The following is a 21,579-nucleotide window of genomic DNA, read 5'->3' as shown; positions in this document are numbered from 1 at the left end:
AGCATCAAAAAGAATAAAATACTTAGGAATAAATTCAAAAGAAGTATAAAATGTATACCCTGATAACTACTGAACAAATTTGCAGTACTGAAAGAAACTAAAAAAGACCTAGACGAATGGAAAGACATCATATGTTCATGGATTGTAAGACTTAATATTGTTAAGATGGTAACACTTCTGAAATTGATTTGCATATTCATTGTAATCTGTACCAAAATCTTAGCTGGCCTTTTCATAGAAATTAATAAGCTTATCCCAAAATTCACATGTAAATGCCAGAGCCCCAGAATAGCCAAAATAACCTTGAGAAAGAGAAATAAAGTATGATGACTCACATTTCTTGAATTCAAATTTTACTATGGAGCTACAGAAGACATAACAGTGTGGTACCGGCACAGGACAGATATACAGATGAAGGGAACAGAATTAAAGTCCAGAAATAAACCCTTACATTTATGGTCTACTGATTTTCAACAAGGACGCCAAGATAATTAAACAGGAATAGAACAGCTTTTTCAACAAACAGTGATGAAACAACTGAATGTCCACATACAAAAGAATGAAAATGGACCCATCCTCTCACACTATACCCCAAAATTAATACAAAATGCATCAAAGACCTAGGTCTTTGTTAAAGCCATAATACTCTTAGAAGAAAATATGGAAGTAACTCTTCATGCTTAGGTTAGGTAAAACCTTAGATACAATACCAAAAGTAGAGTGACTCCCCCTCCCCAACCAAAAAAAACCCCAGATAAACTGGACTTCTTCAAAATTTAAAACTTTTTTGCTTCAAAGAACACCATAAAGGAAGTGAAAAGACAATACACAGAATGAGATAAAATATTTGCAGATCACATATCTGATAAGGGACCTATAGCCAGACTATTTAAAGAACTCTTATAATTCAATAATAAAAAGACAAATGACCCAATTAAAAATGGAATCTGAACAAACCTTTCCCCAAATATATACAAATGGCCAACCACTACATGAAAAGATGCTTCATATCATTAAGCATCAGGCAAATACAAATCAAAATCACAATGAGATACCACTGTACATCACTAGGAAAACTATAATAAAAAAGCCAGATAATACCAAATGTTGGAGAGGATGTAGAGAAACTGGAATCCTCAGAGACTGCTGATGGGAATGCAAAATGGTACAGCCACTTTGGAAGATAGTCTGGCAGTTCCTTATAATATTAAAAATAGAGTTATCAAATGTTTCAGCAATTTCAATTCTAGGTATATACCCAAGAGAAGTGAAAACAAATGTCCACACGAAAACTTGTATATGAATGTTCACAGCAGCATAATAGCCAAAAAACAGAAACAACCCAAATGTCCATCAACTTATGAATAAATAAACTGATATATCTATACAGTAGAATATTAACTGACAATAAAAAAGACTTACACACTAATGTACACTATATTGTAGATGAACATTTTTAGAAACATTATGCTAAGTGAAAAAAGCCAGTCACAAAAGTCTACATATTGTATGATTCTATTTATATTAAATGTCCAGAATAGGCAAATCCATGAAAGAAAGAAAGTAGATTCGAATTTGCCTAGGGCTGGGGTACAATGGGCTTGGGGAAGGACAGCTAAAGAGTGTGGGGCTTCTTTTGAGGGGATGATGACAATATTCTAAAATTATATGTGGTGATGTCTGCATAACTTGGTGAATTCATTAAAAACCACTGAAATATACTTTATTTATTTTTTTGACTACACCACATGGCATGCGAGATCTTAGATCCCCAACCAAGGATCAACCCGCACCCCTTATGTTAGGAGCATGGTATCTTAACCACTGGACCACCAGGGAAGTCCCGAAATGTATATTTTATTTATTTATTTTCCCAAAATGCATTCTTTAAATGGGTGCACTGAGTGGTATGTGAATTCTATCTCAATAAAACTGTTAAAAAAAAAAAAAGAGAGATGATCATGCTCTGAAATAGGGAACCCTAGTAGCAGAGATGTTTGCTCAGCAAATGAGAGCACAGAAGACAGTCACCTCCGACAGACACTCATACACTGGTGACAGCACCATGGAAGGCTTTCTGGAGGAACTGACAGCTGAGTTTAGTCTAAAAGGCCCAGGTTTAACAGGGGCTGAGGGACAAGAAACACCACCCCTCATGGCTGGGCGTCTAGAATGTGTGCTCCCTTCAAATGGGGACTATATCCCATTCTACTTTCAGGCCGGGGTTGATTAGGGTGTCTGACATAATAAACCGCCACCATGAATATCTGTTTCAAATATTTAAATATTCAAATATTTACTGCAGGTTTACTCTGTGTCAGATGCTGTTCCAGAGTACAATGGTGAATAAGACAGACTAAATCCTGCCCTCATGGGGCTGACATTCTCAGGAGAATTAAGATAATAAATAAGTGAAAGTAAATCTATAATATGATTTCAGGTAATCAGTGCATGAAGAAAAAAAGAAGGTGATTAAAAAGAAGAGAGAGGGACTTTCCTGGTAGTCTAGTGGCTAAGACTCAACGCTCCCAATGCAGGGGGGCCTGGATTTGATCCCTAGTCAGGGAACTAGACCCCACATGCTGCAACTAAGATCTTGCATGCTGCAACTAAAGATCCTGCACACTGCAACGAAGATCGAAGATCCCGTGTGGCAACTAAGACACAGCACAACTAGATAAATAAATATTTTTTAAAAATAAATAAAAAGAACAGCAAGATAATAGGGAAGCCCATTTTAGAGAGAGAGGTCAGGGTAGGCTTCTTGGGCTAGATGACCCATGGGTGACCCCTGGAGTAGGTGAGGGGTGACACCTGTGGGTGCTGGAGGAAGAAAGCCCCAGGAGAGGAGCCAGTGTCTGCCACCCCTCTGCGGGGAATGAGCTCTGGGTGTCTGAGGAACAGCTAGGCTGCAAGAGGGGGCACAGAGGGTGAGCAGCACAGTCCATGAGCCAGGTCAGCCAGCCTGCAGGACAGATCCTACAAGAGTGAGAGGTGACCACAGGAGGGTTGTCAGCAGGAGAGCAATGTGATGAGAGGTATGCTTAGAAAGGACCACTCTGACCATCCTGCAGAGACTAGACCATGAGGGGGAAGAGGCAAGGGCAGAAGGAGGCAGACGGGCTTGGGGATGCTGGTGGAGGTGGAAGAAGGTGAAGAGCGGTGGCTGGACCTGGAGGCTAACTGAAGACAGATGGACCTGCCATCCAGGTGACAGAGCGGGGGCAAGGCTGAGTCCTAAGCTTCTGACCAAGCAGACGAGTGGATGGCAGCGTTGTTGACTGAAAACAGGGGCGATGGGGAGGAAGCGCTTGGGGGTGAGAAGCAAGAGCTGCTTGGGCACGTGAGGTCTGCAACCCTGCTGGGATGTCCAGGGAAGACACAGGGGGAGAGCGGTGTGGACACTACATGGGGGCAGGATAAATTCAGCAGACATGATGGAAAGGTGCCGGGATGGGATGGGATTGGCTAGGGCAGTGGTTCTAAATAGGGTGCTGCTGCCCCCTTGAGGTTATTTGGAAAGTTCAGGGTGTGGTTTTGGTTGACCGATGTTGAAGCTGAAACTCCAATACTTTGGCCACCTGATGCGAAGAGCTGACTCATTTGAAAAGACCCTGATGCTGGGAAAGATTGAAGGCAGGAGGAGATGGGGACGACAGAGGATGAGATGGTTGGATGGCATCACCGACTCAATGGACATGAGTTTGAGTAAACTCCGGGAGTTGGTGATAGACAGGGAAGCCCGGCGTGCTGCAGCCCATGGAGTCGCCAAGAGTTGGACACGACTGAGCGATTGAACTGAACTGAACACTGAGGGAGCAGGGATGCCCTGCGATGTTCCACCTAATGAAGCCTTATTCTAAAACTCTTAGACTTTCTGCCCGGACAAGCATTCAGACAGATGACAAAAATCTGTTTATAATGACCTGAACCTAGAAGCTAACCCCATTTTACTTTTTGGCCAACCTAATAAAGCCAAGGAGAAGGCAATGGCACCCCACTCCAGTACTCTTGCCTGGAGAATCCCAGGGACGGCGGAGCCTGGTGGGCTGCCGTCTATGGGGTTGCACAGAGTCGGACACGACTGAGGTGACTTAGCAGCAATAAAGCCAAAGATTTATTGTTTGCCTCAAATTTTTTTCAGAAAGGGACCTACCATGTAAACTTAGGGAATATTCAATTTCTTTCTGTTCAGAAACTTCGTTGTTTAATCGTTAAGTCATGTCTGACTCTTTGCAACCCCATGGACTATACCCTGACAAGCTCCTCTGTCCATGGATTTCCCAGGCAAGATTCCTGAAGTGAGTTGCCATCTTCTTCTCCAGGGGATCTTCCTGGGTTAGGGATCGAATTGCTTGGCACGCTGATTCTTTGCCTCTGAGCCACCTGGGAAGCCCTGTTTAGAATCTTACCAAGAGATTTTTCACTGTTTCAGAAAATCACATTATCGTGACTCTGGAGACATAACACATCAGTGTCAAGTCAGTCAACCTGCTCCAGGCAGAAGTGCACATGTTTAAATATTCCATCTATGCAGTTGTGTCCAAGCATCTAAATACTGAAATGCATATTATTTTATTCTAAATACTTTCTTTTTGTTATAATACTATTTTTTTTAAAATTATGTACTGGCAGGATATATTATAATAACTGTGACTTTCACTTCAGCACATAGTAAAGTATCTTCTAAAAGGTGGGCACGAGGCTAATGGGTTAAGAACCATTAAGTAAAGAATAAGTGTATGGACTTCCCTGGTGTTCCAGTGGTTAAGAATCTGCTGGCCAGTGCAGGGCGTGTGGGGAAGATCCCACACGCTACAAAGCAACTAGACCCGCATGCCACAACTAGTAAGCCCAGACTAGAATAAGTGGGGGACAAAGGTCACCAGTAAACAACTGCTAAATATAAGTGGTAAGCAACTGGGAAATGTGGATGAAAGGCATATAAAGGTTTATAGGTGGTGGCTGCTTGTTCTGTTCTTGTAAAGTTTCTGCAAATTTGAAATTACATAAAATAAAAAATTAAAACAACAACACACCACTGTAGCAGCAGGACCAGGCTATATGCCTCTTTCCCATAAAAGGAGGCAAGAATGAGTATGTCAAAGTGAAAAAACAACCCATTATAAGCCTAAAGTTCTAGCCAGGCCAAACGCCTCTCCTCTGTTCCCTGGGTGGGGGTCTGGAGGAGACCAGAACCGCAGCCTGTTACCCACCCCTGCGTAGTCATCCTGCCCCAGCCCAGCCCACTGACCATCATCCACCAATCGGATCCCACCTGGTCCCGTGTGTTTGAGGATAAAGTTTTCATCGTCAAACTTCTTCCCGTAGATGGACTTGCCCCCGGTGCCGTTGTGGTTGGTGAAATCACCGCCCTGGCACATGAACTGGGGGATGATGCGGTGGAAGCTGCTGCCCTTGAAGCCAAAGCCCTTCTCGTGCGTGCACAGGCAGTGGAAATTCTCTGGGGCTGAGAAAGGAAAAGGCGCCTGATTAAAAATATCTAACTGGATAGTTAAACCTCCAGCTCTCAGAATCTAAGAAAGTATATATTACCTTCATTTGAAGTAAATGTTTGCTAGTGGGACGGCACACAGAGAGACTAAACAGACCAAGGGAAGAGAATAGTCCAGAAACAGACCAAGGTACATATAGAAATTCAGCATGTCATAAAAGCTGGCATCTTAAAATTGTTGGGGCAAAAAGGGACATTTTCCAAAATGGTGCTGGGACAAACGAACAAATATTTGGGTTCACAACTTACCTCACTGCAAGAATAAACTCCAAATGGGTCAGACATCTAACTGTGAAGAAAAATAATTAATTACCAATACTAGAGGACAACACAGGTTGGATTCTTCTATAACCTCTGTATAAGTTAAGACTTTCCAACTATGATTCAAAATCCCAAGTGCAATTAAAAAAAAATTCAACAACTTTTGCATGGTAAAAAACATCACAAGCAAAGTTAAAACAACAAAAAATGACAAATCAGGAGAAATATTCATCGGCAATATATATCACAGAATATCTAATACCACTAATATATGAAGAACTCTAGAAAATTGGAAGGAAAAAGAGAAAGATTCACCACACCAGCTCCACAGGCTTGTGGGCCACAGCGCCTTTAGCGATGTGTACAAGCCTGCGGAGGACATGTTTCTGCTGCTGAATGTACTCAAAGCAGCAGCAGTCGAACTCACTGGAATGGAAATACACCTCAAAGTAGGCTTAGGGTCTGGAGTGATATCTGAATTCCTGGCCTCTGTGATCGGTCCTCTAGCTTTGTACATGTGCAGTGCTGTCAACCCCGAGGCAGCAGTGTGTACCCTGGAGACAGTATGCCGTAATAAAGCCCACACTCAACCAATAATCACAGATTTCAAAAGGTCTACAAGGGACCACTAAACTTTCCAGACAGGCAGGCCAAGAAATCCTTTCAGTCCTCAAGTTCACCAGGTCCTAATCTATAGTGTATGCTACCTAAAGCTGAACACATTGGCATATTTTGAAATAGTTTTAACAAGTAAAACTGTCAAAAATCTGTCATCTAGAAAAAGGCAGATGAAAAAAAGAAAAAGGCAGATGGGTAAGGGCATTTCCTTTTACCTAAGAATCAATCAGGCCTATAGAAATATGTGCACAAATGCAAGTAAATGTATATAAATTTTGAATTTTACATATTATATATATGTAGAGAATATATAACAAAAAAGTTATATTTAATTATATGTGAAGAGGATGCTCATTTCAGCAATACTTATAATGGCAAAAAAAAAAAACAAGGAAAAAAAAGATAAACTTAATAGAAAAAGTGACAAAAGACATATAACAAAGAACCATTCTCAAAAAATGATTTTTTAAGTCATTAAATACATAAAAAGATATTCTTCAACAACCATAGTAAGGAAAATGCAAATTAAAAATACTGTGAGACTCCATTTCTCACCTACCAGACTGGCAAACATTCAAAAACTTAAAAACATAATCTATGAGTGAAGCTAGAGAAACAGGCCAGTCCCATACATTTCTGGAGGGAATACAAAATGACACCTCTTTGGAGGAGAATTTGGCAATATCTAACAAGATGAGCTGTGCATTTATCCTTTCACCCTGTTATCCTGCTTCTATGAATGACCCTCCATTCATGTTGGAGGTAGATATACCTCCAACAATATGAAATCCATATACACAGTGTAGCATTATCTGTAACTGCAATATAAAGCAAACAACTTAAACGCCCATGCAAAAGAATCTTGTTGACTAAACTATGGTATGTCTACCCTATGACCTATTTTGAACTAGAACACGAGATCTCTATGGACTGATATGGAGTGATTTCCAGGATATGTTGTTTATTGAAAAAAGCAAAGTGTAAAAGAGAATATACAATATGCTAGATGTTGTGAAAGAATGAAGGAAATATTTCTGTATCTGTTCATTTTTGCAAAAGGAAGCAAAAGGAGGATTAACCAGGAACTAATGAAATTGGTTACTCATAGAGGTGGGTGGGAACAGGGGCAGAAGGAGAGGGGAGGGAGTGACACATTCCATGTGTCCCTCTTGGTGTAGTATTGACTTTTGAAGCCTGTCAGTGTTTATTCAAAAAATAAAGCTAAATCAATAAGACTGGGAGTAGAACCCCTAAAACAGAATACAAAGAGAAACAAATGAGAACTTAAGTTAAATGGACAACTTAACTACAGAGAAGGAAAAATAGGAATCTAAGAATATTTGAGCACGGTATTTGGACTCTTTAGAGACTAAAGAAAAAGGACTGCTCTACTGTATAACGCAGGGAACTTTACTCAATGCTCTGTGTGACCTAAACAGGAAGGAAATTCAAAAAAGGGGGGAAATATGTATACATATAGCTGTATACGTTTCTTTGCTGTACAGTAGAAACTAACATTGACATTGTAAAGCAACTACACTCCGATAAAAAAAAAGAAAGAAAAAGAACTGCAAAAAAATTATTTGTTGGTAGTGGTATAGCTGTAACAATTCTGAAACTATCTTGTATTGTAGTATTGAGCAGATAAGTGACTACACTGATATTGGGAGTCAAGGCTCTGACTGTGGGAGAAAGGAGATATAAATATGTAGTATTAAACAGAAATTAGAGTATCAGTATGAATTCATAATTTAAAGATACACACATACATACTTCCTGCTGCTGAAAGAGCCTCGAGTGAACACCACCCCAAAGCAGTGTACCTAGCCAGGATCCAGATATTGATTTCTAATTATTATTTCCTACTAAAAGGAACAGGAACTTCTGAAGAGAAATGGCTGATTCCAGGGTGAGAGCAGAGAGAGTACAAGATAAGTCCAGATCTTATTATTATATTAATACCAGAAAGTAAGGAAATGTTCCAAAAAAATGGTGAATGTCAGATGGATATAGAAGCAGGCTTGAGGGGGGTCCTGATGGCCAGCCTTAGGACTGTCTGAGCAACTGACAAGTGAGTAATTGTAAAGGAGGAGAATACATTGAATAAAAAGACTCATGAGTCCACAATAACACCTGAGCTGCTAATATAGAACAAAGGGGGAGGAAGAAAACTCTTTTTCATAGCAGAATGCAAACTACAATAAATGTAGAAAAGCTAAGTTTTTAAAAACGTAGATAGTGCAATAGCTAGAAAATTACCATCAAGGTACTAATTGACTTAATCTAGAATCATGAAAAGGACACTGAAAGTTACCAGGTGAAAAGTCTTACAGTGTCTCCCTAAAAGTCACTTATCAATTACAAAGGGGAATGAAAGTACCTAGTGAGTAGGAAAAACTGGTGGACACAACCTTAACCAAGTAATCCTCACCAATAATGGAAAAGCTAACATTAGTGACACCGGGACAGACATGCCACTTCTGGAGTACTGCAAAGAATACCAAAAACAGCCTGAATCGAATCATGAGGAAAGAAACTCGGATTTCTGTTTTTCAGAGGAACAGTCTGTAAAACAACTGTCCTGGAGTCTTCAAAAACGGCAGTGTCATAAAAGACAAAGGCCGAGGAGCAATTCCAGATTAAAGGAGACTAAACAGACACAACAAACACAATGCGTGATTCTGGCTCAGGGAGAGAAAGGCTTCTATGAAGGACAGTGTTAGGATATCAGACATGATATCCCACGAGGACAGCCCCAAATCAGTGATCATTATCAAGTGGGGGTCCAGGAACCAAGAAGCAGCAGCTGGAGCGGCCCTGGTTACCATCACTCCTACTTTCCATCCCTGAAACTCAGGGCTCTATGGGGCTAGAGATCCTGGCTCCCAGGGGGCATACCTTCGCTAGTGGAGACAACTAGAATCCCATTACACTACACTGCTCCATGATCAGCCTCCTTGTGCCAGGAGACAACCCAGTAAGAAGAGTCATCATCATCCTGGCAGGATACTTGACCGTGGTCTTCAGGAGGCAGGTTTTACAATAAGCCAGGTCAGAATATGTTGAGGGGACCCATGGGGCCTCTTGTACTCTCCTGCCCAACCTGGATGGGCACACATGGCCTGGGAAAGGCTCAGATCCCCTTGGATAAAGGTCTACGTCACCTCGTCAGGGAAGCCATGTAGACAAGCAGAGAAGCCAGCTGAGATTAAGGTGAGAGGAATCTGGAATAAAGTAAAGGAGATGACGAGTATCATTTGTGGTTCTGAGACCAACAGCAGCAATGTGATTAGTTCATTCCACTAACATTCCTCTGGAAATTCCCCCAGAAAAAGAGAGCAACCAGAGTCCCAGAGAAGCCGTTTCCAGGTGAGGTAAGCAGATCTGAGTGGCTCAAGGGGTGGATTGCAGTGGATGTTTAAATCCACAGATTCTTTCCAAGACCAAGACCCTCATTCTCTCGCCTCCCAGGAGTGTTGTATGCTACCAGCCCCAGGACAAATCCCACCCAGGAAATGCCTTTGGCCAAAAAGAGCAGCTTCACTGCTCCTGAGAATTAGCCAGAACGAATGATTGGTCCATGTGAGGTACAACAGGCTGGCTCTTGGCCTCAATTCAAAACTGGTCATTCTGAAGGGGTATCCAAGCTCCCAAACTCCCCCTGGGATCAGTCTCACTCTGTGTAACTGCAAGGCCACTCAGTTACTCTCTCTGCCCAATCTGCTCCTCTCCTTCTCTTACAGGAGTTATTCCTGAGATCACAATCCAATAAACTTCCTGTATCCAACTCTCTAGGAGTCTGTTTCCCAGAAAAACTGACCTAAATCAGCCAAAACCTGAGAAAGATCAAGTAGCAGTAACATGAATGTATTTTTCAGAGCTACAGCAACAAAAGTCAAAATAATCGCCTAAAGGAAAAGAATGTTGCCTCTGGCAGGGCAGAAAAACTATGATAATGGGGGAGCAGAAGAATGTCGTGTTTTGTAACAAACTCCATGGAACAGTTTATCTTTAAACTGTATGCAATTATGATAAGCATTAAAAAAAAAAAACCTAGGTTGAAACAAACAAAAAAGGATTATGGGTAAAAAGTGTAATTATGAATATTTAACCAAATAGGCAATGCACAACTGTCAATATAGTTACCTCTGGGAAATGGGCTGGAGATATAGTAAGGAGAAAAATTTAAGCTTTTAATTTATAACCCTAAAAATAGTACCTTTTCAGGGGAGAAACCTGTCAGAGATCTCTTTAACCATGTGGTCAAAGTTAACATCACAAACACTGGAACCAACTTTAAGTACTTCCTTATATGATGCACTAACAAGTAAACAATGTTCTTCTTCAGGATTCCTGCCAAAACACATAATCTAAATCTAATCATGAGGAAGTACCAGGCAAAGACAAACTGAGAAACAATCTTAGAAACAACTGGCCTGTTTCTTCAAAGATGTCAAGATCAAGAAAGACAATAAAAGACTTCCCTCGTGGTACAGTGGATAAGAATCTACGTGCCAACGCAGGAGACACGGGTTCAATCCCTGGTCCGGGAAAACTCCACATGCTGTAGACCAGCCAAGCCTGTGCACCATAACTACTGAAGCCTGTGTGCATAAAGCCTGTGCTCTGCAACAAGAGAAGCCACTGCAGTGAAAAGCCCTTGTACCACAATGCAGAGGAGCCCCTGCTTGCCGCAACGAGAGAAGGCCTGCACACAGCAGTGAAGCCTTAGTGCACACAAAAATAAATAAATAAATCTTAAAAAAAAAAAAAGTAATTGGGAAACTGTTCCAAGTAAAATGACTTGCCCACTAAATGCAATGTATGAACCTTGGTCAGGGAAGAAAAATTGTTAAAATTAGTATAAAGAACAATATTGAGATAAGGGATGATATTTGAATATGAACTGAAGGTTAGTTAACAGTCTTGTACTGATGTTAAATTTCCTGATTTTGATAGCTGTACTATGATTATATAAGTCTGTCTGTCTGACCTCTTTAGTGTGGATTAGGTCAACATATAGATATGAATGCTCAGGCCCAGCCCCAGTTTATCAAATAAGATAGGGCTTCCCTGGGTGGCTCAGATGATAAAGAATCTGCCTGCAATGCAGACCTGGCTTTGATTCCTGGAGAAGGAAATGGCAACCCGCTCCCATATTCTTGCCTGGGAAATCCCCTAGACAGAGGAGCCTTGTGGGCCACAGTCCATGGGGTCGCAAAGAATCAAACAGGACTGAGCGACTAACACTGTCACTGTCACTGTCTGCCCTTGGAGAACTGCCTGCCCAGCAAGGGAAGAGCGGCCACCACTGTGAGAGCACACAGATCCGAGTCACACACCCTTGGTTCAAACCACAGCCCCGCCACTTGTGAGCTGTGTGACATCCACAAGTTATCTGACCTCACTGTGCCCTAGTTTTGTCACCCAACTTTGGGATAATAATAGCACTTATCTCAAAGGATTGCCAATAGGATTAAATATATGTAAAGCCATTAGTGCCTGGCATAGAGTAAGCAAAATTTAAAATTTGCTAAATAAAACTATGTCAAAACAATGCAGTAAATGCTAGCATAGAGGGCTCCATGGAAGCCTAGAGGTCATGCAAACCCAGAAGGGGGCTGTGAAAGGTGAATAGGAGTTAGCCAGATTACACTGGAAAGGTCCTTTTAGGCAAAGGAACTGCTTACAGCGAAACACAAGAGATTTGAGAATTCCCTGGTGGTCCAGTGGTTAAGATTCTACACTTTCACTGCCAAGGGCACTGGTTAAATTCCTGATCAGGGAACTAAGATCCTACGAGCTGCACAGTGTGGCCAAATTATGAACAGAAAAAAAAAACAACCCACATACAAGAGATCTGTAGGTAACTACAGACTTGTTTCCTAGAATATAAAATGAGGCTACAATGTGAAGAGATGAGCAGAGTCAGATCATGGAGTGTCCCTCTGTGCCTCTGATGGAGCCCAGACTCAATCCTCTAGATGAGGGAGTCCTTAGAATGCTTATGGAGAGCACTTATCCTCAGACTCATGCTTTAGAAAGCCCTACCTGGCTACTCAGATCAGGAGGAAGCAAGCCTGTGACAGAGAGACCAGTTAGGAAGCTACTAGCATTAATCAGAGGACAGACGATGGGGGCTAAACCAAGAGAGTAGCAACACACAGGCAGTAGGAACAAACAAGGGAGGGAAGATTCAGAGAAACTTAAAATAAGCAGAATATGGCAATGCATCAAGTATGAATTATAATAAACTGAAATTTCTGGTTTGACCAGAAGACGGCAAAATTAGCTAAAATCGGGCACAGGGGAGACCAGAGTGAAGGAAAGAGGAAATCCATTCGAGGTGTACTTTGTTCATTTATCAGGACTGTGAAATATTCAGGCAGAAATATGTGAAACTCGAGAGAGAGGTCAGGGCGAGGACTAGAGATAAAGAAATCATGGGCACACTGAGTGGCTGCAAGAATCTCAGACAAGGAAGAAAAGTAGCAAAATACACAGGGACAGTGTGGAGAGAGGAGGCGAGGGAGGCAGCTCAGAGTGACACCACCGTGCAAAGCGTGGACACAGGAGGAGGAGCCCCTGAATCATTCTGAGCAGCCAGGGTCGGGAAGTGTGTTGAGAAGCAGAAGAAAGCACTGAGGCAGGGGGAACCCTGGACCTGGGGATGGGATCTTCCTGAAACTAGGGCAGGAGTAGGAAGATGGGATGTCTTAGGAGCTCCCCAGGGCGATGAAAACTGTCACTGGGAAATGTCAGGCCTTCCAGTTCAGCTCTTAGCAGAGGTGGGTGAGAATCAGGAGGAAGCCCCAGCCCCTTTCAAGGCTGAAAGGACACAGTCTATGTCCTGAAGCAAGACCTTCAAAGGAATGAGGCCTCTAGCTATGCTGAGAATCTCAAACTCTTTATTTCCATGCAGGTACTACATTCTCTTCTCTAAAATACACCGCACTCTACTCATGTAAATGTCACCACCACAGCAGGAAGTAAGACAGGGATAAGAATGCAAAAGAGGCCACAGTTCAGGACATGATGGGGAATCTGTGGTTGCCCCAACATACCTGGTCTGGAAGAGCCTTCCTTAACTCTCTCTGGTTTGGCCAATGTGACACGACTGTCTGCCCAAAGAGTTCAGATTCATTCTAAAAAAAAAGTGCATTACAACTCAGCTGCTTAAACCTTGCTAGGTTGAAAGAAGAAGACCTGGCAGCCTTCCATTAACTTCTAAGTAGACCAAGACTCACTTATCCTAAGTTGGGAGCCCACAACCCCCAGCAGCAAGCTAAGCACAAAGCTCACCATAGAAAGCCCCTGAGATACCATGCACTTCCTTTCTTTCACCACCAACAACAGAAAGGTCTGTGCTGACATAATCTTTGGATCTAAGCTCAGGACTCTGAAATTAAAAGGGTAAGTGCAGTTTCCAAGTACCCGAGTCCACCTTAAAAAGATAAGATCAGTACTGAACTGGAAAAAAACAGCCCTGCTGACTGTTGAGGGGCGTGTTTGATTAAAGAATGACATAGAACATAGAATGATGTTTACGAATATTTCATTATCCAAGAATAACTGATACCAGGAAAAGGTAAGCAAATAGCTTTTTCAAAAAGGTTTGTTTGGGGCCTTTTCATGAAAACTGAAAAAAAAAAAAAAGGAAAAAAGGATCCCTTACTTTAATAAGATTTAGGTTATAATTATAGCTATGTCTTTGTTCTCAGAAACTGAGATGAATAAAGTACTAATTTTATTTCCAGCGATTAAGAAAAAAATTGAATGGCAGCGTGAAATAACATCCTTACTTCACATTTATTCATGAAGATTGGAAAAACATTTAAGGGTTTTATGGCAGGCAAATAATGGCGTGCCCAAGATGTCCACCTACTCCTAGAACCTGTGTGGGTGTGTGTTCGTGTGCTCAGTCGCATCTGACTCTTGCGACTCTTTCAACTATAGCCCACCAGGCTCCTCTGTCCATGGGATTTTTCAGGCAAGAATACCAGAGTGGGTTGCCATTTCCTCCTACAGGGGATCTTCCTGACCCAGAGATTGAACCCGTGTCTCCTGCATTGCAGGTGGATTCTTTACCACTGAGCCACTGGGGAAGCCTTCAGAACCTATGAATATGTTATGTGACATGGCAAGAAGGAATTAAGGTTGCTAGTCAGCTGACCTTAAAATAAGGATATATCCTGGTTTATTCAGATGGGCCCAATGTAATCACCAGGATCCTCTAAATATGAAGGGGAAGACAGAGGAGTTAGTTTCAGAGAGACGCATTGTGATAAAAACTCACCCTGCCATTGCCAGCTTGATAGAAGGAGTCAAGGGCCAAGGAGTACAGCCAGTCTCCAGGAGCTGGGAAAAGGGCAAGAAACAGATTCTCCCCAGGAGCCTCTGGAAGAACACAGCTCTGCCAAAATCTTCATTTTCGCTCAGTGAGACCCACTTTGGACTTTGGACCTCCAGAACTGTAAGATCATACATCGGTATTGTTTTTAAGTCAACAAATTTGTGGTAATTCAGCAATAGGAATTCAAACCACTTTCTTTTGAAGTACCCAGCCTGCCATCATCTTTGTAGGTTTTCTCTTTCTCAGTTGTTAGTTGGTTTAACTTGATGAGGCCATCACTTTCCAATCGCTTAAAAAAGCCTCACTTGTTTGACCAGACACAACTACATCAATTTCCCACAATCCCGTCCATACTCTGAGTGAAACCTTGCCTTTTACACAAGATTCACCATTTTACCTTGCAATCAGTGTACGCTCTATTTGCAGTGTACTGCCCTAGGCTACCGGCTGGCCAACTTTCTGTAAAGGGCTGGATAGTAAATATGTTAGGTGTTGTGGGACACATACAGTCTCTGCTGCATGTTCCTCCTCTTCTTTTTTTTTCCCCCCACAACCCTTTAAAAGTACACAAACCATTTAGCTCATAGGCCACACAAAAAACAGGCTGCAGAACAGATTTGGTCCATCAACTGTAGTTTTCTGACCACTGATATAGATATAAAAACGTCAGGGAGACGACTTCCCTGATGGTCTAGTGGCTGGGACTCCACGTTCCCAGTCCAAAGGGCCTGGATTAGATCCCTGGTCAGGGAACTAGATCCTACATGCTACAACTAACATATCCCACATACCTTGATGAAGACTGAAGATCCCAAATGCTGCAACTAAGACCCGGTGCAGCCAAACAAATAAATGTTTTTTTTAAAAGTCAGGGAGAGACTGGCCAATAAACATGGTTGGTATTTTACACAAACGTTAAATGGAGAGGATTTCTGAATAATAATTAATTTTAAAAGTAGCCAGTTCCTAGTGAATACTTCCAAATAATGGCAATTTTTGCTTCCTCTATGACTTTGAAACCGTGGAAATTGGAAACATAATTTGTGCATCAGGGTCCCATGTACCGTGAAGTAGCGCCAGATAACAGCTTCAGTGAAAAGCAAAGATTCTCAGCCATACCACGTTGTTGATAGCTCCTTTGCATCTGCCAAAAGAATACAGGAAAAAGTTGATGTCTGCAGTTCAACTTTTTTTTAATTAATTTATTTTTTAATTGAAGGACAATTGCTTTACAGAATTTTGTTGTTTTCTGTCAAACATCAACATGAATCAGCCATAGGTGTACATAGGTCCCTGCCTTCTTAAACCTCCCTCCCATCTCCTTTCCCATCCCACCCCTCCAGGTTGATAGAGAGCCCCTGTTTGAGCTCCCTGAGACACACACCAAATTCCCATTGGCCATCTATTTTACATATAGCAATGTAAGTTTCCATATTACTCTCGCCATACATCTCACCCTCTCCTGCCCTCACCCCGTCTGTTTCTATGTCTGTTTCTCCACTGCTGCCTTGCAAATAAATTCATTGGTACCATCTTTTTAGATTCTATATATATATGCATTAGTATACAATATTTATCTTTCTCTTTCTGACTTACTTTGCTCTGTATAATAGGCTCTAGGTTCATCCACCTCATTAGAACTGACTCAGATGCGTTCCTTTTCATGGCTAATATTTCACTGTGTATATGTACCACAACTTCTTTATCCATTTATCTGTCAACAGACATCTACATTGCTTCCATGTTCTAGCTATTATAAATAGTGCTGCAATGAAAACTGGGATACATGTGTCTTTTTCAATTTTGGTTTTCTCAGGGTATAGTTAGCACTCAAATAAAATCTCAGTACCACAAGTGCTGGAAAGAAAGATGCTGCTTTCCTTCCTACTGCTTAGATTGTAGTATTTAACAAAAGAGCATGTATTTAACAAAGAGCATGTACTAACTGCTTGTTAGAGATGGTGGTATAAAGACATGTGCTTGGGTTATGGAGACAAGAATATACACAGGAACTCTGTATAAGCTCGGGGCTCTGCAGGACCTTGTCTTTCACATTCTGACTACACGAGGGGAACTCTGAGCCAGGCCTGGTGGGCTTTCCTTCAACCAGAACGTCCTATCTCCTTGCAACTGTCATCACCAAGACACTGTAGGGGATTGGATAGGTCCCCCCAAATTTCAGGTCTATCCAAACCTCAGGATGTGATCCCATTTAGAAACAGAGGCTTTGTAAATGTAATTAGTTGAGATCATACTGAATTAGGGTGGATCCTAATTTCAATAACTAATGTCCTTATAAGAAGAGAAGACGCAGAGAGATACACGCAGTGGAAAGGGCCGTGTGGAGACAGGGACAGAGACTGAAGTGTGGCTGTTATCAGCCAAAAACTGCCAAGGGCTCCTAAGAAGAGTCAAGGAAAGATTCTTCAGAAGGACATGGCCCTGCCAATACCTTGATTTCAGACTTATAGCTTCCAAGCTATGAGAATAAATTTCTGGTTTTGAAGCCTCAAAATTTGTAGTAATTTGCATGGCAGGCCCAGAAAACAGAGAGTGGCACCTTTTGTAACCAATGACAACAGCAACACTAGTCAAATACTAACCAGGGAAAATTGCTTACCTCTGCCAACTCAGATTCAGCAAAATCAAACCCTTGGTGCTTTTTTATAATAGCAGAATTGGGTGGTTAACATGTGGGTAATGGGAGGAAACATGCCATTTCCAGATGCCATTCAAAAAGCGAAAATCTAATTTTTACATTTTTCTTGGTGTATTCAACAATGCTTCCAGAAATAGTGAAGTCATTTTGTTTTAAATAAACATACTAAATAGTGAACTAAGTTTTTAAACTTTGTGGCATTCAATTTCACCACTACAGAATTGAAGCCATAAGTAACTTTTCAAGTATTTGGTAATCTTTGTATACAAGACTTATGGAACATAGAAAAGTTATTGATCTGTGAGTTATTCATTCTAATTCAGCATCAACTATGTACAGAGCTCCAACTTCACTACTGGGTTAGGTGACTATTAAGGCACAGTGCTGTCCTCAGGAAAAGTTATTTTAGTTGAGGAAGAGCAAGAACAATAGGACTTACTAATTTATAGAACTCAGACGGAGAAGGACCAAAGAGTTGATCTTATCCTTTCATTTAAGCATTGAAGCAATGAAGGCTCAAAGCATATATGTGTCACACAAAGTTAGTGGCAAGGGCTGGGTCTGAAACTCCTATCTTAGAAATAACAGCCAAGAGTCAAATAGAAATGTGCATGTAACTGTGACACCGAATGAAGGAAAACTCACCCAGGTAAGCAGAGGCCAAGGCTCCACTGTCAAGGCTTAGATTGCCCACTGCCCTCTGCTATTTAAAAGCAAAGCTGGACTTCCCTGGTGGTCCAGTGGTTAAGAATCCGCCTGCCAGTGCAGGGGACACAGGTTCGATCCCTGATCCGAGAAGATTCCACATGCCACGGAGCAACTAAGCCCATGAGCCACAATTAGAGAGCCCATGGTCTAGAGCCTTCAAACCACAAATTTACTGAGTTCAGGCACCCTAGAGCCTGTGCTCTGCAACAGGAGATGCCAGCACAATGAGAACCCACGCGCCACAACTTTAGAGAGTAGCCCCCAGGCAGCAACAGAGAGCCAGCACAGCCAAAAATACATAAATAAAATAAAAACGTAGCTGCTAAGAAGGGAGGTCTGGTCAACAGGTATGGGGGGTGAAACAACACCCAGATCTTCTAAGATTTTTCTAAGACTATCTTCCTACTGGTTCTTACTATACAGTTTATATATTAACGGGTCAGAAATCAAACCCCCCAAATGATTCCAATGTAAAGAAACCCTTTTCTCAAACCCAACAAACTGTCAACCTCTGTAAATTTCAGCCCATAACCACACCACCATTCTGCCCTTGATGTCCTCAGAACATTTCTTTTCATCATCAAAATCACAGTCATCCTGCCCTAGAGAAATATCCTCTTGAACTCCAATACATACCAACCATACACAGAATGTACACAACTTAAAATTTTTTTTTCAATTTCTTTTCCTGGCATTAGGCAGCTGAACATGAGAGACACCAGAAAGACTCACCTGTTTCATCATCCAGTGGAATTTGAATACCTGTGATATCTTCAAAAGGAATAAAAGAAGCATGAAGAAGTGTGTCATCCATCTCCTCTCCCAGCCCACCTACAAAGACACCAAGTGCCTTCTGGACGGATGTCCTCCACACTCTTGGTATGGCTTCTGCAACACCCTACCAGCAAGACAGCCACAGGGAGGGGAAGGAAGGGTCCCCACAGTCTTTTGGGTATACAAATGACTTGTGAGGGACAGCCCTCTCCCCATCCCTCTTCAGACCTACATCTAGCCCCTGGTTATTTTGACAGCTTCCTAAATGGGCTGACTGCTTCCAGCTTCTCTTCTCTACACAGACACTAGAATGATTCCAAGAAAGGGCAAGTCTAATTACATCACTGCCCTGCCAAATGTTCTCCAAACATTCACCACTCACCACAGGACAGAGTGCAAACTCTTAGCATGGCATGTAAGACCTAAACTTGAGCCCTGCCCACCTCTCTAGCCTCTTCTCTCCTTGCTTCCCCAACACAGACTGCTGCTGCTGCTGCTGCTAAGTCGCTTCAGTCGTGTCCGACTCTGTGAGACCCCATAGACAGTAGCCCACCAGGCTCCCCTGTCCCTGGGATTCTCCAGGCAAGAATACTGGAGTGGGTTGCCATTTCCTTCTCCAGTGTATGAAAGGGAAAAGTGAAAGTGAAGTCGCTCAGTCGTGTCCGACTCTTAGCGACCCCAAGGACTGTAGCCTACCAGGCTCCTCCGTCCATGGGATTTTCCAGGCAAGAGTACTGGAGTGGGGTGCCATTGCCTTCTCCTCAACACAGACTACTTGCCCCCAAGTGCCAGACAACTTCACTCCTTTCAGCTTTTGCTCTTACAGCTCTCCATTTAAGAACAGTCTCTCCCATCTTAGCTACCTGTTTAACTCCTGATCTTTTTAACCCAGCTTTAGCCTGTGGGCCTCAGGAAGCTTGATCTCACCTCTTTAGGTAGATGGGTCATTTCTCAAAACCCTCAGCCCAGCTCTTGTCAACACTGTCTGCCATACAGTAGCATCAAAGAGCTCACTAACCCCTGCAGTTCAGTTCAGTTGCTCGGTCATGTCTGACTCTTTGTGACCCCATGGACTGCAGCATGCCAGGCGTCCCTGTCCATCACCAACTCCCAGAGCTTGCTCAAACTCATGTCAATCCAGTCAGTGATGCCATCCAATCATCTCATCCACTGCCATCAACCTTTCACACAGCATGAAGGTCTTTTCCAGTGAGTCAATTCTTTGCATCACATGGCCAAAGTATTGGAACTTCAACATCAGTCCTTCCAATGAATATTCAGGACTGATTTCCTTTAGGATGGACTGGTTTGATCTCCTTCCTGACCAAGGGACTCTCAAGAGTCTTCTCCAACACCACAGTTCAAAACCATCAGTTCTTCCACACTCAGCTTTCTTTATGGTCCAACTCTCACATCTACACATTACTAGAAAAACCACAGCTTTGACTCTGACTAGATGGAACTTTGTCAGCAAAGTAATGTCTCTGCTTTTTAATATGCTGTCTAGGTTTGACATGCATTGACAGGCAGGTTCTTTACCGTTTCGCCTTCTGGGAAGAGCTAGGGCCAGCAAAGTCATTCGCTCGCAGGCACTGTTAACAAGTTAAGGGGGTAAAGCCCTACAAGAGACCCCGGCCTGGGCCACCGCATGCCGTGTGGGGCCCCGGGTCTGCACACAGTCCATGCCGACCCCAAGCTGGATTCAGTTGGAGCACCGCCTTGCCCTTACTCCAGCTCACCCAAGTACAGAACCATCCCGGAGGCAGCCATCTTGCTCCCCAGCTCTTCCGCTGGAAACCAGCCCTCAGGCCCCGCCCATGGCCCCACCCCGTCACAGTTTCCCTTGGAGGCTCCCACACAGCTCGGGTACCAGGGAGATAGGTTCAATGGGACAGTCTGATGTTAAATAGAAGCAACACCCTGGGGACATCGTGAAATAGGAGAACCTACTTTAGATTGGGCCTTTACATCAGTTGTTAAAGGTGAAACCATACCCTGAGGAAAAGGGGGAACTTGCCAAGAGGCATGAACCAGAGAACAATCCAGGGAAAAGCGACTGCCTGAGTACACGTGAGTACAGCCTGCCAAATCTCAACAAAGAGGGGGGAAAGTGTTGCTGGTGGACAGGAGGGCAAGTAGAGTGGGTGCCCTTGACCAGGTTAAGGTCATTCTGAGGGCTGAAGGAACCACACACTTCAGCCACTCAGATCTCTGGAATATTTTCCCACTGCCAGTGTAAATCTCAGCTGCAGAATCTGGACAAGTGGACCAGCTTGCAGGATAAACTGACAGTAGGAGATAAGAGGAGGGGACTTGCAAACCTCAAGCAACACAGTCCAATAAGGGAGAGGATAGGTAGGTGCTACCTCTCCACATCATGTGTCCTTGGAAAGCATGCCATCACCACCTTGTACCTGATTTTCCTATGCCAGGTCCAAGGTCTGCTCTGATCATACTAGACTTGTTTCAGTTCAATTCAGTCGCTCAGTCATGTCTGACTCTTTGCGACCCCATGGACTGCAGCATGCCAGGCCTCCCTGTCCATCACCAACTCCTGGAGCCTACCCAAACTCATGTGCATTGAGTTGGTGATGCCATCCAACCATCTCATCCTCTGTCGTCCCCTTCTCCTCTCGCCTTCAGTCTTTCCCCACATGAGGGTCTTTTCAAACGAGTCAGTTATTTACATCA

General features: G+C 42.8%; 1 long non-coding RNA gene across 1 annotated transcript; it reads right to left on the bottom strand.

Moving 5' to 3' along the window:
• Positions 1-336: 336 nt before the first annotated feature.
• Positions 337-19,649, bottom strand: LOC145506755 (uncharacterized). Its single transcript, XR_014054309.1, has 6 exons — positions 18,847-19,649; positions 15,812-15,891; positions 14,691-14,865; positions 5,765-5,804; positions 5,279-5,470; positions 337-1,198 (listed from the first exon to the last, which is right to left on the bottom strand). It is a non-coding gene; the product is annotated as an uncharacterized LOC145506755 (long non-coding RNA).
• Positions 19,650-21,579: the final 1,930 nt, after the last annotated feature.

The sequence above is a fragment of the Giraffa tippelskirchi genome, chromosome 5, assembly GCF_054371585.1.
Source record: "Giraffa tippelskirchi isolate mGirTip1 chromosome 5, T2T-mGirTip1v1.2.pri, whole genome shotgun sequence".
NCBI classification, from domain to species: domain Eukaryota; kingdom Metazoa; phylum Chordata; class Mammalia; order Artiodactyla; family Giraffidae; genus Giraffa; species Giraffa tippelskirchi.
This window is presented reverse-complemented; position numbering and strand designations above follow the sequence as displayed.